General features: G+C 36.9%; 1 long non-coding RNA gene across 1 annotated transcript in view; it reads left to right on the plus strand.

Moving 5' to 3' along the window:
• The first annotated feature begins 4,787 nt into the window (after positions 1–4,787).
• Positions 4,788–15,534, plus strand: part of LOC141571332 (uncharacterized) — a 52,177-nt gene continuing 41,430 nt past the window's right edge. The window contains exons 1-2 of the long non-coding RNA XR_012496095.1: positions 4,788–4,844; positions 5,256–5,331. This is a non-coding gene — a long non-coding RNA (uncharacterized LOC141571332). The remainder of the gene's footprint in view (positions 4,845–5,255; positions 5,332–15,534) is intronic.

The raw sequence follows: 15,534 nt of genomic DNA on the forward strand, positions 1-15,534 counted from the left end.
AGGATCAGAACTCGACTCCTGCTCTCCTCATTAGAAAGGGAGAATGAACGGCAAATGTTAGAATGGTGTTAATGACTCAGTGTAGACTTATCCCTGGACTCAAAGGGAATAAAATAAAGCATCTTTTTTATTATGTGATTCAGCATTTTCTAGTGCCTTGTCAATGCCACCTAAAACAATGGTCTCAGGATATACTGGTTTTTTTTTGGAAAAACCCTTACTACACCAAAATCAGAAAGGTTTTATTTATTGACTTCCTTTTTAAAAATCTGAGTGCAAGCCAGTCAATTTCTGTTCTTAAAAGTGTTCTTAGTTAATGAGGTTGTTTAAGATTTTGTTTATAAGGCTTTCACTAAAACCAGAATTGGGTCATCACCTTCGATGCTTTAGTTTTGGCAATCTGAGTTTGAAATAAAGGACAAATGACATAAATTAATGGAGTAAAATTAATGTTGTGGTAATATTAAATAAAGCTAATGCCTCTTGCACCTGGAGGAGGCTATGCAGATGGCAGGCATACCTAATTATGCACCCTGCTGCTTTCAGTGTACTGATAAAAATCTCTCAGCGGAGTATAAAATATGTTCATTCACTGGCCTCAGACAAGTTTGCATAAGGTAGCACACACAGCCTAATGTACTTTTTACGGAAGAAACCATAATTCTGTAAGTTAGATGAAATAATTAAATATTTACCTGATTTTTAAAGGAAGTCATTGTTACAATCATGGTCTTTGTTTTTTTTCTGTGACTATTAAAATATATGCCTGCCCCATTAGAAAAAGATTATTCTTAAACCGATCAGGAAGTACTTAAGTTTACATTTTTACTTACTTTTTAATTTTTACACATTAGTTAAAAAGATAAATTAATAGAATGCTAAATAAGTTAATTTGATTTCTCACTCTACGTACAAACTAGACCAGTTATTGCTCAGGTATTTATAAACTTGTTCAACGCTTTAAGAAATAGCTACTGTAAAAAATGTTGCTATAATTAGCATGTAGAAATATGTTTTTGCTATACATATTTCAGAGATGTACCTGAATTTGTTTTACTTTTTTAATTTTTCAATTACAGTTGACATACAATATTATATTAGTTTCACATGTACAACATAGTGATTAGACATTAATATAACTTATGAAGCAATCACCCCAATAAATCTAGTTCTCACCTGACACCATACATAGTTATGACAATATTGACTATATGCTACACTTCATAGCTTCATGATTATTTTGTAACTACCAATTTGTACTTCTTAATCCCTTCCCCTTTTTCACCCACTCCCTCAACCCCCCTCCCAGCTGGCAACCATCAAAATATTCTCTATCAGTTTGTTTCTGTTTTGTTTGTTTGTTTTGTTCTTTAGATTCCACATGTAAGTGAAATTATATGGCATTTGTGTTTCTCTGACTTAACACCTAGAGGGAATGGTGCTGAGTGGTGTTAAGTCAGAAAAACAAATAATGGCTGGCTAATATTCCATTGTATATGTGGACCTCCTCTTCTTTATCCATTTATCCATTAATGGGCACCCAGGTTGCCTCAATACCTCGGCTGTTGTAAATAATGCTGCAATGAACACAAGGATGTATATATCCCTTCAAAGTAGCATTTTGGGTTTCTTCAAACAAATGCCCAGAAGTGACATTCCTGGGTCCTTGTCTCTTATTGTAGGCTTTCCTTTAAAGTCTATTTTATCTGGTATAAGAATTATTACCCCAACTTTTTTTTCCCCTGCCTTTTATGAAATATCTTTTTCTGTTTTTTACTTAGAATCTGTGTGTGACTCTTGATCTGAAATAAGTCTCTTATAGGCAACATATGTGAGGGTCTTATTTTCTTACCCATTCAACCACCATATCTTTTCATTGGGACATTTAATCCACTTCCATAGCAAGTAATTGTTGATAGATACATAGTTATTGCCATATTATTACTCATTTTTTTTACCTTTCTCTTCCTCTTAACATTTCTTGAAATGCTGTTTTGGTGGTGATGAACGCCTTTAGTTTTTTTGCTGTTGTTTGTTTGTTTTCTTTTTCTAGCTCTTTCTCTTTCAATTCTTAATGATAGTTTTGTTGGGTAATCTTCGTTATAGGTCCTTGCTTTTCATGACTTTGAATATATCCTACCAGTACTTCTGGCCTGCAAAGTTTGTTGAGAAATCAGCTGACAGCCTTATGGAAGCTCCCTTGTAGGTAACTAACTGCCTTTCTCTTGCTGCTTTTAAGATTCTCTCTGGTATTTTAATTATGAAATGTCTTGGTGTGGACTTCTTTGGGTTCATCTTGTTTGGGACTCTATGCACTTCCTGGACTTGTCTATTTTCTTCACCAGGTTAGTTTTCGATCATTATTTCTTCACCTTTTCAGTTCCTAGTTTTCTTTTCTCTTGATACCCCAATGATGCAAATGTTGGTAGACTTGATGTTATCGTAGAAACCCCTTAAACTATCCTCATTTTTTTTGGATTTTTTGTTTTGTTTTGGTTGGATGTTTTCTACTTTATCTTTTAAATTACTGATTGTATCTTCTGCTTCATCTAATCTGTTGAGTCTCTCTAATCTTTAGTTACTGTATTCTTCATTTCTGATCAGTTCTTTTTTGTGTTTTCTATGTCCATTTTTATGTTTCCTATTTCTTTGTTGAAGTTCTCCCTGAGATTTTTGAGCATCCTTATAACCAGTGTTTGGAACTATGTGTCTGGTAGATTACTTGTCTCCATTTTGTTTAATTATTTTCCTGGAGCTTTGTTCTGTTGTTTTGTTTGGGACATGTTTCTTTGTCTTCCTATTTAGGTGCCTCCTTATGTTTGTTTCTATGTAGGGCTGCTATGTCTCTTGGTCTTATGTAGTAGGTGTGCTGTGGGGCTCAATTGCACAGTTTTCCTGGTCACCCGAGCCAGGTGCTCCAGGTGTGTCCGTTGTGTGAGCTGTGTGTGCCCTCCTGATGTAGTGGACCCTTGGTTGCTGTTTGCATGTCAATGGGAGAAATTGACCTTCAGGCCGATTGGTTATGAGGACTGACCATGACTATAGTGGAAGAGGTGTGCAGTCACTGAGCCTACAGAGCATGATTTATTTGATCAGGGCTCTAGTGCCTACCCAGTCAGCCCTTGGGTGTGTTGTTCATGGAGTCAGCTGGGTGGTGCTCCAGCTTGGGTCCAGAGCCAGTCACCAGGTGTGCCAGTTCTGTGGCCTCCTGGGAGGGGCCCCACTGGAGGTCAAGTTTAGCCACAGCCTGTGCCCTGGCACAGGCCACCTAGCATGAGCCACAAAGCAATCCGTAAATGGCAGCCATCTGTGCCTGGCTTGCAGGTGCCTGGGAAAGGACAAACGATGAGCCAAGACTGACTGCTGCTAGTGTCAGACTTGGGTCTGCTCAGGAAGAGTTAAGGTGCTCACCAAGGCCAGATGCTGCTTGTTCAGGGTTTGTGAGCCGTTGAAAGATTTTAGGAAAGTCCGCATCATGAGCCAAGGCCATTTGTATGGAAGAGCCATTGGAAGCAGTTTGGGTGGTTCCTCAAGTTGGACTCGGTGAGGTCTCAGGGTATCTGCAGCACACAGTGAAAGGTGTTAACCAGGTTGTTGGAGACTCAGATATGTTGCATTTCTGTTGCTGCAAGCCAGGAGGCATGCAGAAATAATTGATTCTGCCAGCACTATTATCTTGGAGAAAGCTGCCCCTCCAGCCCTCTCCTTGAAGCCAGACAGTTGAGTTCCCCCAGTATGTCCCTGCCCCAGCACTGGAGTTCAGAACAAGTTAGTCGTCAACAAGTAAGTTCATGCACATGCTCTTTATGAGAAGCAACTGGGACTTCAGCAGCCCTCCATCTCACTCAGCTACAGTCTCCACTAGTTTTCAAAGCAAGAAGTTGTGGGGACTTGTCCCAGCACTGGGACCCTGAGCTGGGGAGCCCAGTCTGGGGCTGGGATTCCTTGCTTATGAGTGGGGGACCTCTGCAGTCGAGATATCCCTCCCGATTTTTAACTGCCACACACACGTTCCACATCTCTCTCCCTCCTACCAGTCTAGACATGTCTTCTGTATGTCATTAGTTGTAGAACTTCTGTTCAGCTAGACTTGAAGCAATTCTCAATGATGGTTGTTCTGTAGTTTAATTGTAATTTCAATGTGGTTGTGAGAAGATTCAAGCCCAGTGTTCACCTACTCCTCCATCGTGACCAGAAAACAAATATCACTGAATTTTTTAAAACTTAGTATAAGTTCTCTTCATTTAAGAAATGTGAATTTTTATGAACTTTGTTTTTTGCAGTTGGATATATGTGCTGTTAAAGCACAATGAGCAACTTTTAGTTTTAGCTTGAGAATGATTTTTAAATGTTTTGATAATATTTATTATATGCAATTTATTTTCCTTAGGTTTATATTTGTTACATTGTAAAAACAAAGGATAAGTAAAATAATTCTTTTTCAGAAATAGTTCCCATCAAAATAGAAGATCTGGTGCCAGGTGTTCATTTTACAATAAAGGATGGTGGCTCTTTTTTATTTTTTATTTTTTATGTGATTTTTTTTTTTTTAAAGGTAAGAAGCATATATAAATTTTTTATCTTTTACTGTTTTATTTCAGGGTTAATAAGTAAAGGGCTTACATGTTTAAAATTTACATTTGCAATTTTTATTGCTATTTGGATAACTATAACTAGGAATTATTTTTATCCCATCCATTTACATTTATTTGTAAGGACCTGACTAACAATATTCTATTCAGTAATTGATTTTTTTCTAAAGCTTTTCCTTTCTGTGCATTACAGGTATTTATGCAATAAAGTCATCAGTGTCTCAACACATATTTTGACTGCCTTGCATGAATGTAAGTCATAGCTGATGTCTTATGCTGAAAGAACTCTAGATTTATCTGAAATATAGTATAAAGAACATGGGCTTCTGAGTCTCAAGGCTTGGGTTCATACTCTGGCTTGCTTCCTGACTGGAAGGCAGCTGACCTCTCTGATCCTCTACCTCCTTGACTGTAAAACGGGATTGAGACCATCTTCCTCACCGCTCTATTAGTATCAAATGAGATTAAGTATCTGCACTTGGTGGTACTGGATAAATGGTAGAAATATTGTTATAATATTTCCAAAGTCATTGTAACTTAACAGCTATGATGGTACATATAGTGGAATTGTGGGGGTCATCTGGAGTAGTGGGCTAGCCCTACTATTAATTTATGTCCTGACTTTAAAAGTAAACGTGTAAAATACCCTCTTTCTCATTCTAGAGATTTCCTCATAATTTCTACTAGAATGGAAAGCAAAAGCAAAAAGGATCCCAGGAGATGGAGAACTGCAGTCTTGGTTGGTGAAGTGAATGTGCCACTCCTTAATTTTTAAATAAGATGTGTTTGGGATAGGAGTTACTAAACCTAATGAGTGTTTTTATCATCAATCTAAGCCCCATCCATTACACAGTAAACCAAGTATCTAATTTTAAAGGTAAATGGGAAATTGGATAATATCCATCACTCATATTAGGATAAATAAATTTTATTTTCATCTTCCTTTTTAAATGCATTCCCTCTTCAGAAGGTAGGGAACAAAGAAGAAATTAGCTTGGTAGATTAAACAGTCTTCTGGAAGGAAGTTGGTGAGATTAGGCTGTCTGGCAGAACTCCTTTCTTCCATATTACATATTATTTCTCAAGTGATTCATACTAAATAAGTTGGGGAAATGGAGGAGAGATTGTAAGTACTACTAGTGGTTGGTTGTTTAAAAACTAAAAACATTTTTTCCTAAGGAATCAAGGAAAGGGAATTTACTTTTAAAGAGGATTTCTGTGAAGTGATGCTCACATTTGACAATAAAATAAGCTTCAAGGTCCTTGAAGACCTGGCTCTGAAAGTTCATTCATTTGAAGATTTCAGTTAGGATTGGGAGGATAGAAAATTCTATTTGCTTTTCTTTGGGTGTAATGAATGGTGATGCTCTTTGAACTGGAGAGAAGACAACTAGAACATGTAAGCCTAATTGTAGGTTTGTTTATTGGATGGCGTCACCTTATGAATCACTCTTAATCCCCACTTGCTAATAAAATATTTCATGGATATGTATAAAAGAAATCATACTTTTCAATGACCCAAATATTGGAAACTAGCAAAGGGCCAAGAATAATCCTTAAACATTTAAAGAATTGAGATCCCAAAGAATGGATGGGTTTTATAACTACCAGTGCATTATTGATCACTTGCAGATAGATACACTCCTGCGAAAGTTGTGATGGAAAGTCCTAACGTGAAAATCTTTGGTAAATGTGCCCTTATGACCATGGATCATTTTGTGTATATGTGTGTGTGTTGTGCTCATCATGATGTTGCTACTTAGAGAGCTTTCCTATTGTTCAACTTTCAAATGAAAAAAAGAAAAAATTATTAAAAGCACCTTAACTTTCTATATGGTGATTCTGAATACTGGAGAGACTAGAAATTTAACTACTAAGGAATTTGAATGGGATTATTGAAAATGTTCCAAATTTGAAGGAGGAAGTAAAAAGGGATTGAAGCAATAAATCTCTCCTTTACTAGGGCCAGATATTTAGTTTCTCTAAATATATTTCTTCATGGGGATAATGTCTTCCCCCACATTTTTGAAAGTCAAGTTATATAATAGATATGAAAGTTTTAAAATATAGATCATTGTTATTGTATATTAGTTAAACCACACATTTATGGCTATTTTGATTAAACATTATCAAATTGATCAATACTGTCTAACCATATAGTCAATCATATTTTCCTGTTATATAACCCTATTAATGAAATCTTTCTACTGATCCAGTGCTTTATTAGTGAATAACATATCCAATCTTTTCCAAAAGTGTGAACTATGTTTTTTATTTTGAGGTGTATAATTTTAAAATAATATTCACAATTGATCCATTAAAGAGTAAACTCACATTCAGTCCCAAGTGTATTGCCACCATTTTTATCATCACTATCTTGAACATACCCATTTTATAAGAGTTGGTGACACTATATTGTTTTATTTCATCTACATTATATGCTCTGTTGCTATACTGAAAATAATATTAGCATAAGAATTTTGCTCAGCAATTAAGAGGTGGGTGATGGAGAGAAAGTAGCAAAAAGGGAGGATGAAAGAAAAAGTTCAGAGGAAGGGGGAAGATCATTATCCTTAAGCCTATTCTGATAAAATGTGTACCCTTGTATATGCAAGCTAAATATGGACTTTCTCAGAGTCAATGGAAAACAAAAGAGTAGAGTCAATTACAAGTCTAATTTGGGAACAAAAGGAAGAATTTGTGAAACTTCACATGTTGCATATAATTAAGAGCTTCATAAGTGACTATAAATGAATGATAGAATCATTTTGGGACAGAGTTAGACAGATGAAGGAAAAAGAAACTGAGAATAATGCCGATAGGGGACAATATTAGTTTAGATCTTCTTTCTTTTCAAACTTTTTGTTCAACTTTGAGAAAAGGAGACTAAGAGAATGGTGAAAAGTCCTGGATATTTTTCACTCTCTGAGAAAGTAGAAAAAAATGGACAAGGTCTCGAGGGCATGAAGGGCAGGATACAACTGCTTCTTGTTTCTGCAGACATCCCCACAAGTTAGGCCCAGTGGATGGTTTCTAGGAGAACACATGGTATCTAGGTAGATGCTGGCAATATGGTTCTAACCTTTCTGGGATGTGAATTCTTAATCATTTGGAGTTGCTCCCCAAGAGAGTCTTTATTATAAAAAAGGAAGTATCATTTTTTTTCAAACCCACTTCCCACAACGTATCAAACTGGGTGCAGCATCTATTGGGCAAACAATAAATCTTCATAAAACTTAACACTTAGGCCTGGTTTTTCTCCTCAACTTTTTACCTTACGTGATATTAATAATCAAAATAGTCCATCAAATGGTACTTGATACCATGCAAGGGAAACAATATTTCCTTTGTCCTTTAGTCTGTGAACCATCTGAAGTCCTCTCGGAAGCATCATGGCAAATGTCATGAGATGGAGATGTGAAGTAAAGCCAAAATCTAGATATTTCAGATGAAATTCGTTTTCTGGATTGCATTATAGAGTAAGTTGTTGCAGTATCCCAGATATGTCTGTAGTGTAGATTTGGCTTGAAGTACCATATTTCCCCAAAAATAAGACCTTGCCAGACAATTAGCTCTAATGCGTCTTTTGGAGCAAAAAATAATATAAGACCTGGTCTTATTTTACTGTGACTGGATATAATATAATATAATATAATATAATATAATATAATATAATATAATATAATATAATATAATATAATCTGGTCTTATGTAATATAAGACCCAATCTTATATCTAATCTAATCTAAGACCAGGTCTTATATTGATTTTTGCTCCAAAAGACACATTAGAGCCGATTGTCTGGCAAGATCTTATTTTCAGGGAAACATGGAATAATCAAAATAAACTATTAACAAAAAATTGAACTGCCAGGGCTGTGGATTTTATTTTTAATAAATAAGAGTTGATAACCAGAGTACTATTTGGTCCAGGAAATTTATATATATATATATATATTCTGCATTCTTCATTCACTCTTTAGACAATGAAGGTTTCCTAGAAATAGATGATTGATTAGAGGTTCAGTGACTGTAAGGACATCCTCTGTGGGATCTTTCTCAACCTTCCTTCTCCCTGCTCCAGACAACTCTCTCCCTTTAGGGAAGCTGTGCATTCTTTACATCCCGTTATAGTAGTTCCCTTGCAATATTGACCTGCTTTCTGTCCATGTGATTATCGTTGTCACTCTTGTTCAGTACTGCAGGAAAAAAGATTCCTCAAGAGAAAAAGATAAGAGCTAAATTTCAGGAAATAAAAGGGTGTGATCTTTGTCTTGGATTGAAAGAAGTGGGAAGTAGCAGTGATGGAAAGTATTTCCTCAAGAAGGGTCACGCACAACCTTAAGGACCCTGGTTAAGATGAGTGGACTAGAGAGTTAATTGCCTAAGGCTAAATTGAGAAAGGTAAATAAAAAGGAAGGGACAAACTGATTGTAACAGGGGAAGATCTCAGTTCCAAACCCATTGATTTACTACAAAGGCTAAAGGACCACAAGTCATTCTGAGAATTTTCCTAGTATTTCACCTAGAATTGATGCTTACAACTCCTTCTTGATAAGTGAAGAAAACAATGTCTATGGGAGTGTTTAAGTCTTGCTTTCCCTACCCATGCCCTGATCTTCCATAGCTAAACATGACATTCCTGATCACTAAGCCTTTTCTACCCATTACTTACCAACTTTTCAATCTGTTTTTGCTTTCTTGTGGGCCCTCTCCAAGTTCCCAATACATATTATATGGTAGACTTGCAATCTAAAGTTGTAAAGCATCATTTATATGTAGCCTAAAGATAAATGGGCCATATTCAAAGAAGCAGAGTTTGGCAACCAAGAAGTATAAAAGCAGTGTAACTATTTTTCTTTTTTTAATTTTTCAATTACAGTTGATATTCAATATTATTTTATGCTAGTTTCAGGTGTACAGCATAGTGGTTAGACATTTATATAATGTATGAAGTGATCCCCCCATTAAGTCTGATACCCACCTGGCACCATACATAGTTATTATAATATTATTGTCGATATTCCTCATGTGTAAATAGATATTTTATTTATGAAATCTTAGTTGTTTTGCTCATTAAACCTTCTTGAAAATCTTTTGATTGGCCTTTATTATTTCCTAAACTTCCACTCTTAAAGAAGGGATTAAAAAATTACACCCTCTCCCCTACTTTCCTCACACTATTTCTTTCTTCCACCTTCAAACCGGAATGGTCACTTGTGCCATGCATATTAGGCTGACTGAGGACTGCTGAACAACCCAGAAACTCAATACACTCCTTGACTGTCATGGAGGGGAGCTCTGAGTAACCCCTAGGAAACAGATTTAATTTCTAACTCTGACCACTTTTCTTGGCAAAATCATCCCACTACCTGGCTTCATCACATAAATAAAGGGTAGCAAGCAGTTAACGAACGAAAATTCAATGGAGTCAATTTGAAGATCTAATTGGTTTATTGAGCGGTTCATGAATTGCATAGTAACCCATCCATCAAGTAGAGAAATAGTGGGAGAAATTGTACAAAAGGAAGGGTTTTATAGGCAGAAGAAGGGTGGGGCAAGAAAGTCTCATTAGCAAAAGCAAAGAAAGGATTATTTCCACATCTTTGGAGGGGGTGTTGGGGAGCAGGTATTTCATCATGCAGATTACCTCACTAGTTAATCAGGAAATTGCAGATTGATTGTTTAAAGTTCAGTTTTCTGGGAGAGGTTGAAGTTGCAATTAAGTCTTGGTTTGCTAGGGCAGATGTTTCCATTTGGAGCCTGTTACTTCTTTTTTTTAAGGAAGCAAAAAAAAAAAAAATGCTATCTGCTTTGGAAAATGTGTAGGGAAGGCAAGGTGGGCCTATGTGAGCATGAGCAGAGTAAGGCACAAGCCTGTGGAAAGCGTGTAGATTGTGTCTGGAAATGAGTATGTGTGTTTTCTATTCATTGCGTCTCTCTCTTCCTCTCCCCATTTCTCTCTCTCTGTCTGTTTTTTCCTCTGTCTCCTAATCAAAAGGCCATTTTCCCCCTCCCAAATCTGCAAAGAAATATAAGCAAACTCTCAAAAGTAGCTGCTGGCAAAAAAAGGTTAGAAGAAAAAATTTAGGTGCCTATCATAGTGTTGTCACTCCCCAAAATACATCAAAATAAGGCTGGTGAGGGAGGAGTGAAAGAAGGCATGGAAGGAATAAAAGGCCTTAAAGTGGGAAGAGGGAAGAATCCTCTAATGTAAGGACTGGGAAGTTGAGGGGAGGAGGACTAAGTGCCATGTTGTCCTTGAATGATGGCCCCAGTTGCCAGCTCACTTGCAATTGGCCAGTAGTACAAGGGACCCTGACTCTGCCCCCTGCGCCACCCGTCACCTGTGGACAGCACACCATCTGTAGAACTAGTCACTGTAAGTCCACCAACTGGAGGAGGGGGCAATGAATTACATGGGTGGGTTTGGTGACACGGAGCCTAAAGCTTCCTCCCTGGTTAAGGGGCGGGTCGCATTTCACTGCCAGTTGAGAAGTTGTGTAAGAGGCACAGCAGCGAGAACCACGACACTTCTGTTTCCCACATGCAGGCATTTAAGTCCCCGTACAGATAATGTTTCCAGCTCCCCAGTGGCTTGCGTTTCAAAATTTTACTTGGGAATAGTAGAGGATGATGAGGGTGGTGTTTGAAGATAGAACTTAGGACGTATTTTAGCACTGCTCAGGCAGTGGTGGGACTCTGGATCCAGACTGGTTTGTCAGGGTCAGAATCTTCCTCCCTTGAACTGCCGAGATAGCTCAGCAGTGCCCTCCTTTCCAAGACAGTGTTAGGTGACCACTGCCAGATGTCTAGCCATGTAGCTCAGGGTATGTCCTAAGCAGAGAGAGACAAGACAGGGAAGATTTCCCCCACCTTTTCTACAGTCTGCAGGTCAAAATGGTTATCTTAGTTACCAGTCTTACCTGTTTCAAAGCCCCACTTCCTTTATGCTCCACATCTCTCCTACTAAGATCTTCTACTGTTCTGGTCCTTGTCCTTGGTGTCGATTGTCTGTTCTGGTCATCTGCAGGCCTTTGTTAGTTGCCTACCCAGGGAGGTTACTTCTGTGCAAAACACCGGATCTCACCTAATGCCCAGATAGTACATGCTTTACATTTTTAAGTACAGTCTGCCCTACTTATCATTGTTGTCTTTTGCCCATGCTCTGAATGAGAGACACCTCTGATTTATCTTAATGTGTCTGCTTTTGTGCTGCTTGTTTGGATTAGGAGTACAGATTGCCATGACACTCCATGCTTGTCCACTGATCAGAACATCTTCCTTTGGTGCTTGCCATGGAGTGTGCATCTTTCCTGACTGGAGGGGGTCCCTGCCATTTCACTGGCCGCTCCTCTCTGATGCTCAAAAGATGTGTTCGCTTATCCACAAATATTCAACCCACAAAGTTGGTTAAAGTATTTATAGTTCTCACTTAAAAAGATTAAACACTACTAATGTTGTATATTCTATTAACATTAAAAGTAAGTTACATGGAAACACTAGTATTTGAGATGTGTTGGATGATAGTGGTTGAAGAAAACTCAGCTTCATTAGAAGAGGAGGATGAGTATACTGTGTTTCCCCAAAAATAACACCCAGCTGGACAATCACCTCTAATGCATCTTTTGGAGCAAAAATTAATGTAAACCCAGTCTTATTTTACTATAATATAAGACCGGATCTCTATGATATATGATATATGATATGATATGATATAAATATATTATGATGTAATAATATAATATAATATAATATAATATAATATAATATAATATAATATAATATAATGTGATATAGTAGTGGCTCTTATATTAATTTTTGCCCCCAAAGATGTATTAGAGCTGATTGTCTGGCTAGGTCTTATTTTCGGGGAAACACGGTAATATACTTTTGTGGAGATTTTGAAGAAAACCAATAGGCATGTTCAAGAGCTCTAGAAGTGAAAAGTACTGATTCTTTATTAATCCTAAGGTGTGCCTTCTGTTTTCTTTGATCTATGTGTATCAGTGACAATACTGTTTTTCTCTGCTCAAATGTGTCTTAGACTTTCCACTGCATAGAAAAATAAGTCCATACTTTGCTGAGTATTTGAGGCATCCTCAACTTGGCCCCAGATATCATTCCCCAGTTTTGTTCCAATGAAGCCCTCGTCCTACTATTCTTTTTATAATTTTCCAAACATGATTAACCTATAATGGCCTCCACATTTCTATTTATACTTACCTTTTCCTGGAATGACCATTTCTTCAGCATATCCCTGGATTTTTCACCCTTCAAGACCTACCACAAATCTTTTATTCTTCACAAAGTTTTCTATTTAATGAGCTAATACTTGTTAAAGTGCTTGTCATGGAAAGTACCTAGAAAACTCAGAAAATAGTTACTGTTATTAATCATAACTCATCTTTCTTCTTATGCTTGTAAACTTTTATCTCTGGCACAGCATTTTTCAAATGTTATGTATTACTTATTAAAAAGAAAACTCATTTCTGGTCCAAAAAATGTTGGAACATTGCTTAAACACATTTAAAGATATTTGTTTCATGTCATAGTTATCAGAATAGTTAAGTATAGCAATGTATTGTAAATCTTCACTGAATATAGAATATTGCTTTCCAAACCCAATTGACCAAAAACATCTAGTGAGACTCAATTTCCAAGGAATGTGTTTTTAGGAAACACACCTCTACCATGACAAATTTTAATCTGATGAAGTTATTTAGATATATATTCTCTTTCCAATAAATTTTGAAATTCTGGACAGAAGGATTGGGCATCATTCAGTTTTGTACCCCCATAAAATGTAACAGATATAACATGTGGCAGGCTGTAACACGTTTATTTTCTTCTTGAGGGAGAAAGTTGTTTTGTTTTGTTTTCCCTAAAGGAAGTGGACAGGAGTTGAAAGCAAGGAAGTTAAAGAGGGTGCGTTTGTTATTTTTAAGGAATTAACTTAGCTGTGAGTGGTGGAAAGGAAGCCCTCTGTGAATCACCCACCATTCAGGAAATACAGACCAGGAGAGGGAAATACTGGGTCAGCTTTTGGCATACACACTGAGTTGTAGCAAAATAATTTAGTTGATATTGGAAGATTAGTGTGTAGAGTACAAGCCAGTCCTTTAATGATCAAATATGTTTCCAAGTTGGCTGTTCTCACTGGGAAAGTTCTTGTACATGGGTCTATTTTAGTATTCCAGGGATCTACCATCTCTCTTGCTTGTTAAATTTGACCAAACTTTGATCATCTACTATGGGTTTTGGCATGGTATCATTTCAAAGTCAATATTAAATAAGAAGTCTGAAAAGTCTTAATTTTAAATAAGATTAAAATTTTTAAATTTGGAAGGAATGTAATCCATTAATATAGATATATCAGTCATCTTCAAAGTTACCAATAATCTATCGTAAAACTGGGACTAAAACTCAGGCTGTCTGGTAATGAGTGACTCTTTTAATTTAACACAAGTATTTGAAAGTGATGGTTTTAAAAGAATTTAATCCTTAAATAATTTATAATAATAGTATCTTATCATGTTAGTTTAATTGAAGGAAGTTAGCCAAGCATTACTCTTGTACACTTGAAGTTGGGGTAAAGGAGATGCATGAATAATAGATGATTATTATCATTAATTTATTGAGCTGTACTCGCAAAAGTTCAGGCATTAAACCATTAAGAGTTCAGAGTCATCAATATATAGAAATTTCCAGCAGGAAGCCACCTGAAAGATCTGTTAGATTCAACTCTTTTCTTTGACAGAGGAGGAAGCTGCCGATAAGAACTTGCTCAGCAAGTATTGAAGTTCACTGTTCCTTAAATTGTATCTGTGAGTTGGAGTTGATTTAAGAGTTATCTGCTCTTTCCGATAGTGATATAGGGCAGATCCTCCTATCAGTTTATTGTCATGCCAGCTACTAAGTCTTGGGACAGTTCCATAAACACCAAATTATATTTTATTACTATTGCACTTACTATTGATACAAGTCCCCCACATAAGCTTGATTAAATGTCTCTGTTCATGTAATAGTGATTGCAATATCAGGTTATAAGACAGAGCCATTTTGTGCTAATTTAGTAATTTGTGCAGTTTAAAAAGTATTTGTGCATGTATAGTCAATTGGGAAACTGTGATTATAAAAGACATTCAATGCATGGAAGTGTATTACAAATTAATTAAATTTAGATTAGCAATGAACACTATGAAGATGGTTCAGTGTAAGTTTTTAAAAAGTTCAAGCAATAAATAAATTAAGGATTCGCCTACAGTGTTTGAGACACAATAAATAAATGCAACTGATGAAATACCCTTACACCCACATTAAGATGTGCGGCTAACCCCAAGGGCACCAACCCTTTAGTTTTCTATAGCTAGTGCCAGTTCATATGGGCACATTCAGTGCAACAGTGACACCTCTGGGCCAGATTTAGCTTGCCGTTTGAGCTTCAAGGTGTAAAAAGAAAGATGTTCACGAGAAATGGAGGCAACTGGGGAAAATAGGATTATAAAACTAAACTGTTGCATTGGGGTGATGGGGACGGGACTTTTCAGCAATGCCTTTAATAATGCTGATTCTGGGTTTCTTGTGCTTCCTCACCGACCTGAAAAAGGACCACGTGATAATTATGAATGGTGAAGTAAATTGTGGCTTTTCTTGATACTTTAGGAAATGTCAATTTAATTTAAATTCTCAAAGGGAAAATACACCCACTAGATAGTCAAGACGTCCATGAAACAGTTTACTTTTTTCTGGAGGCCAACCACTAGAGGGCAGTAGAGTCCATGCACTTCGACTTTGTTCTACGTTACCCACCTACCCTTTTGCCCCCCCCCTCCACCCCCCATGTCCCCTCCCCAAATTCTGTCCCCAGCCCATCCTTTTCATTCTGAGTGGCTAAATGGACTCTTCAGAAAAAGGGCTGTTTCTCATTTCTAAAATATTGG

Source organism: Rhinolophus sinicus, linkage group LG04 (assembly GCF_036562045.2).
Source record: "Rhinolophus sinicus isolate RSC01 linkage group LG04, ASM3656204v1, whole genome shotgun sequence".
Taxonomy (NCBI): Eukaryota; Metazoa; Chordata; class Mammalia; order Chiroptera; family Rhinolophidae; genus Rhinolophus; species Rhinolophus sinicus.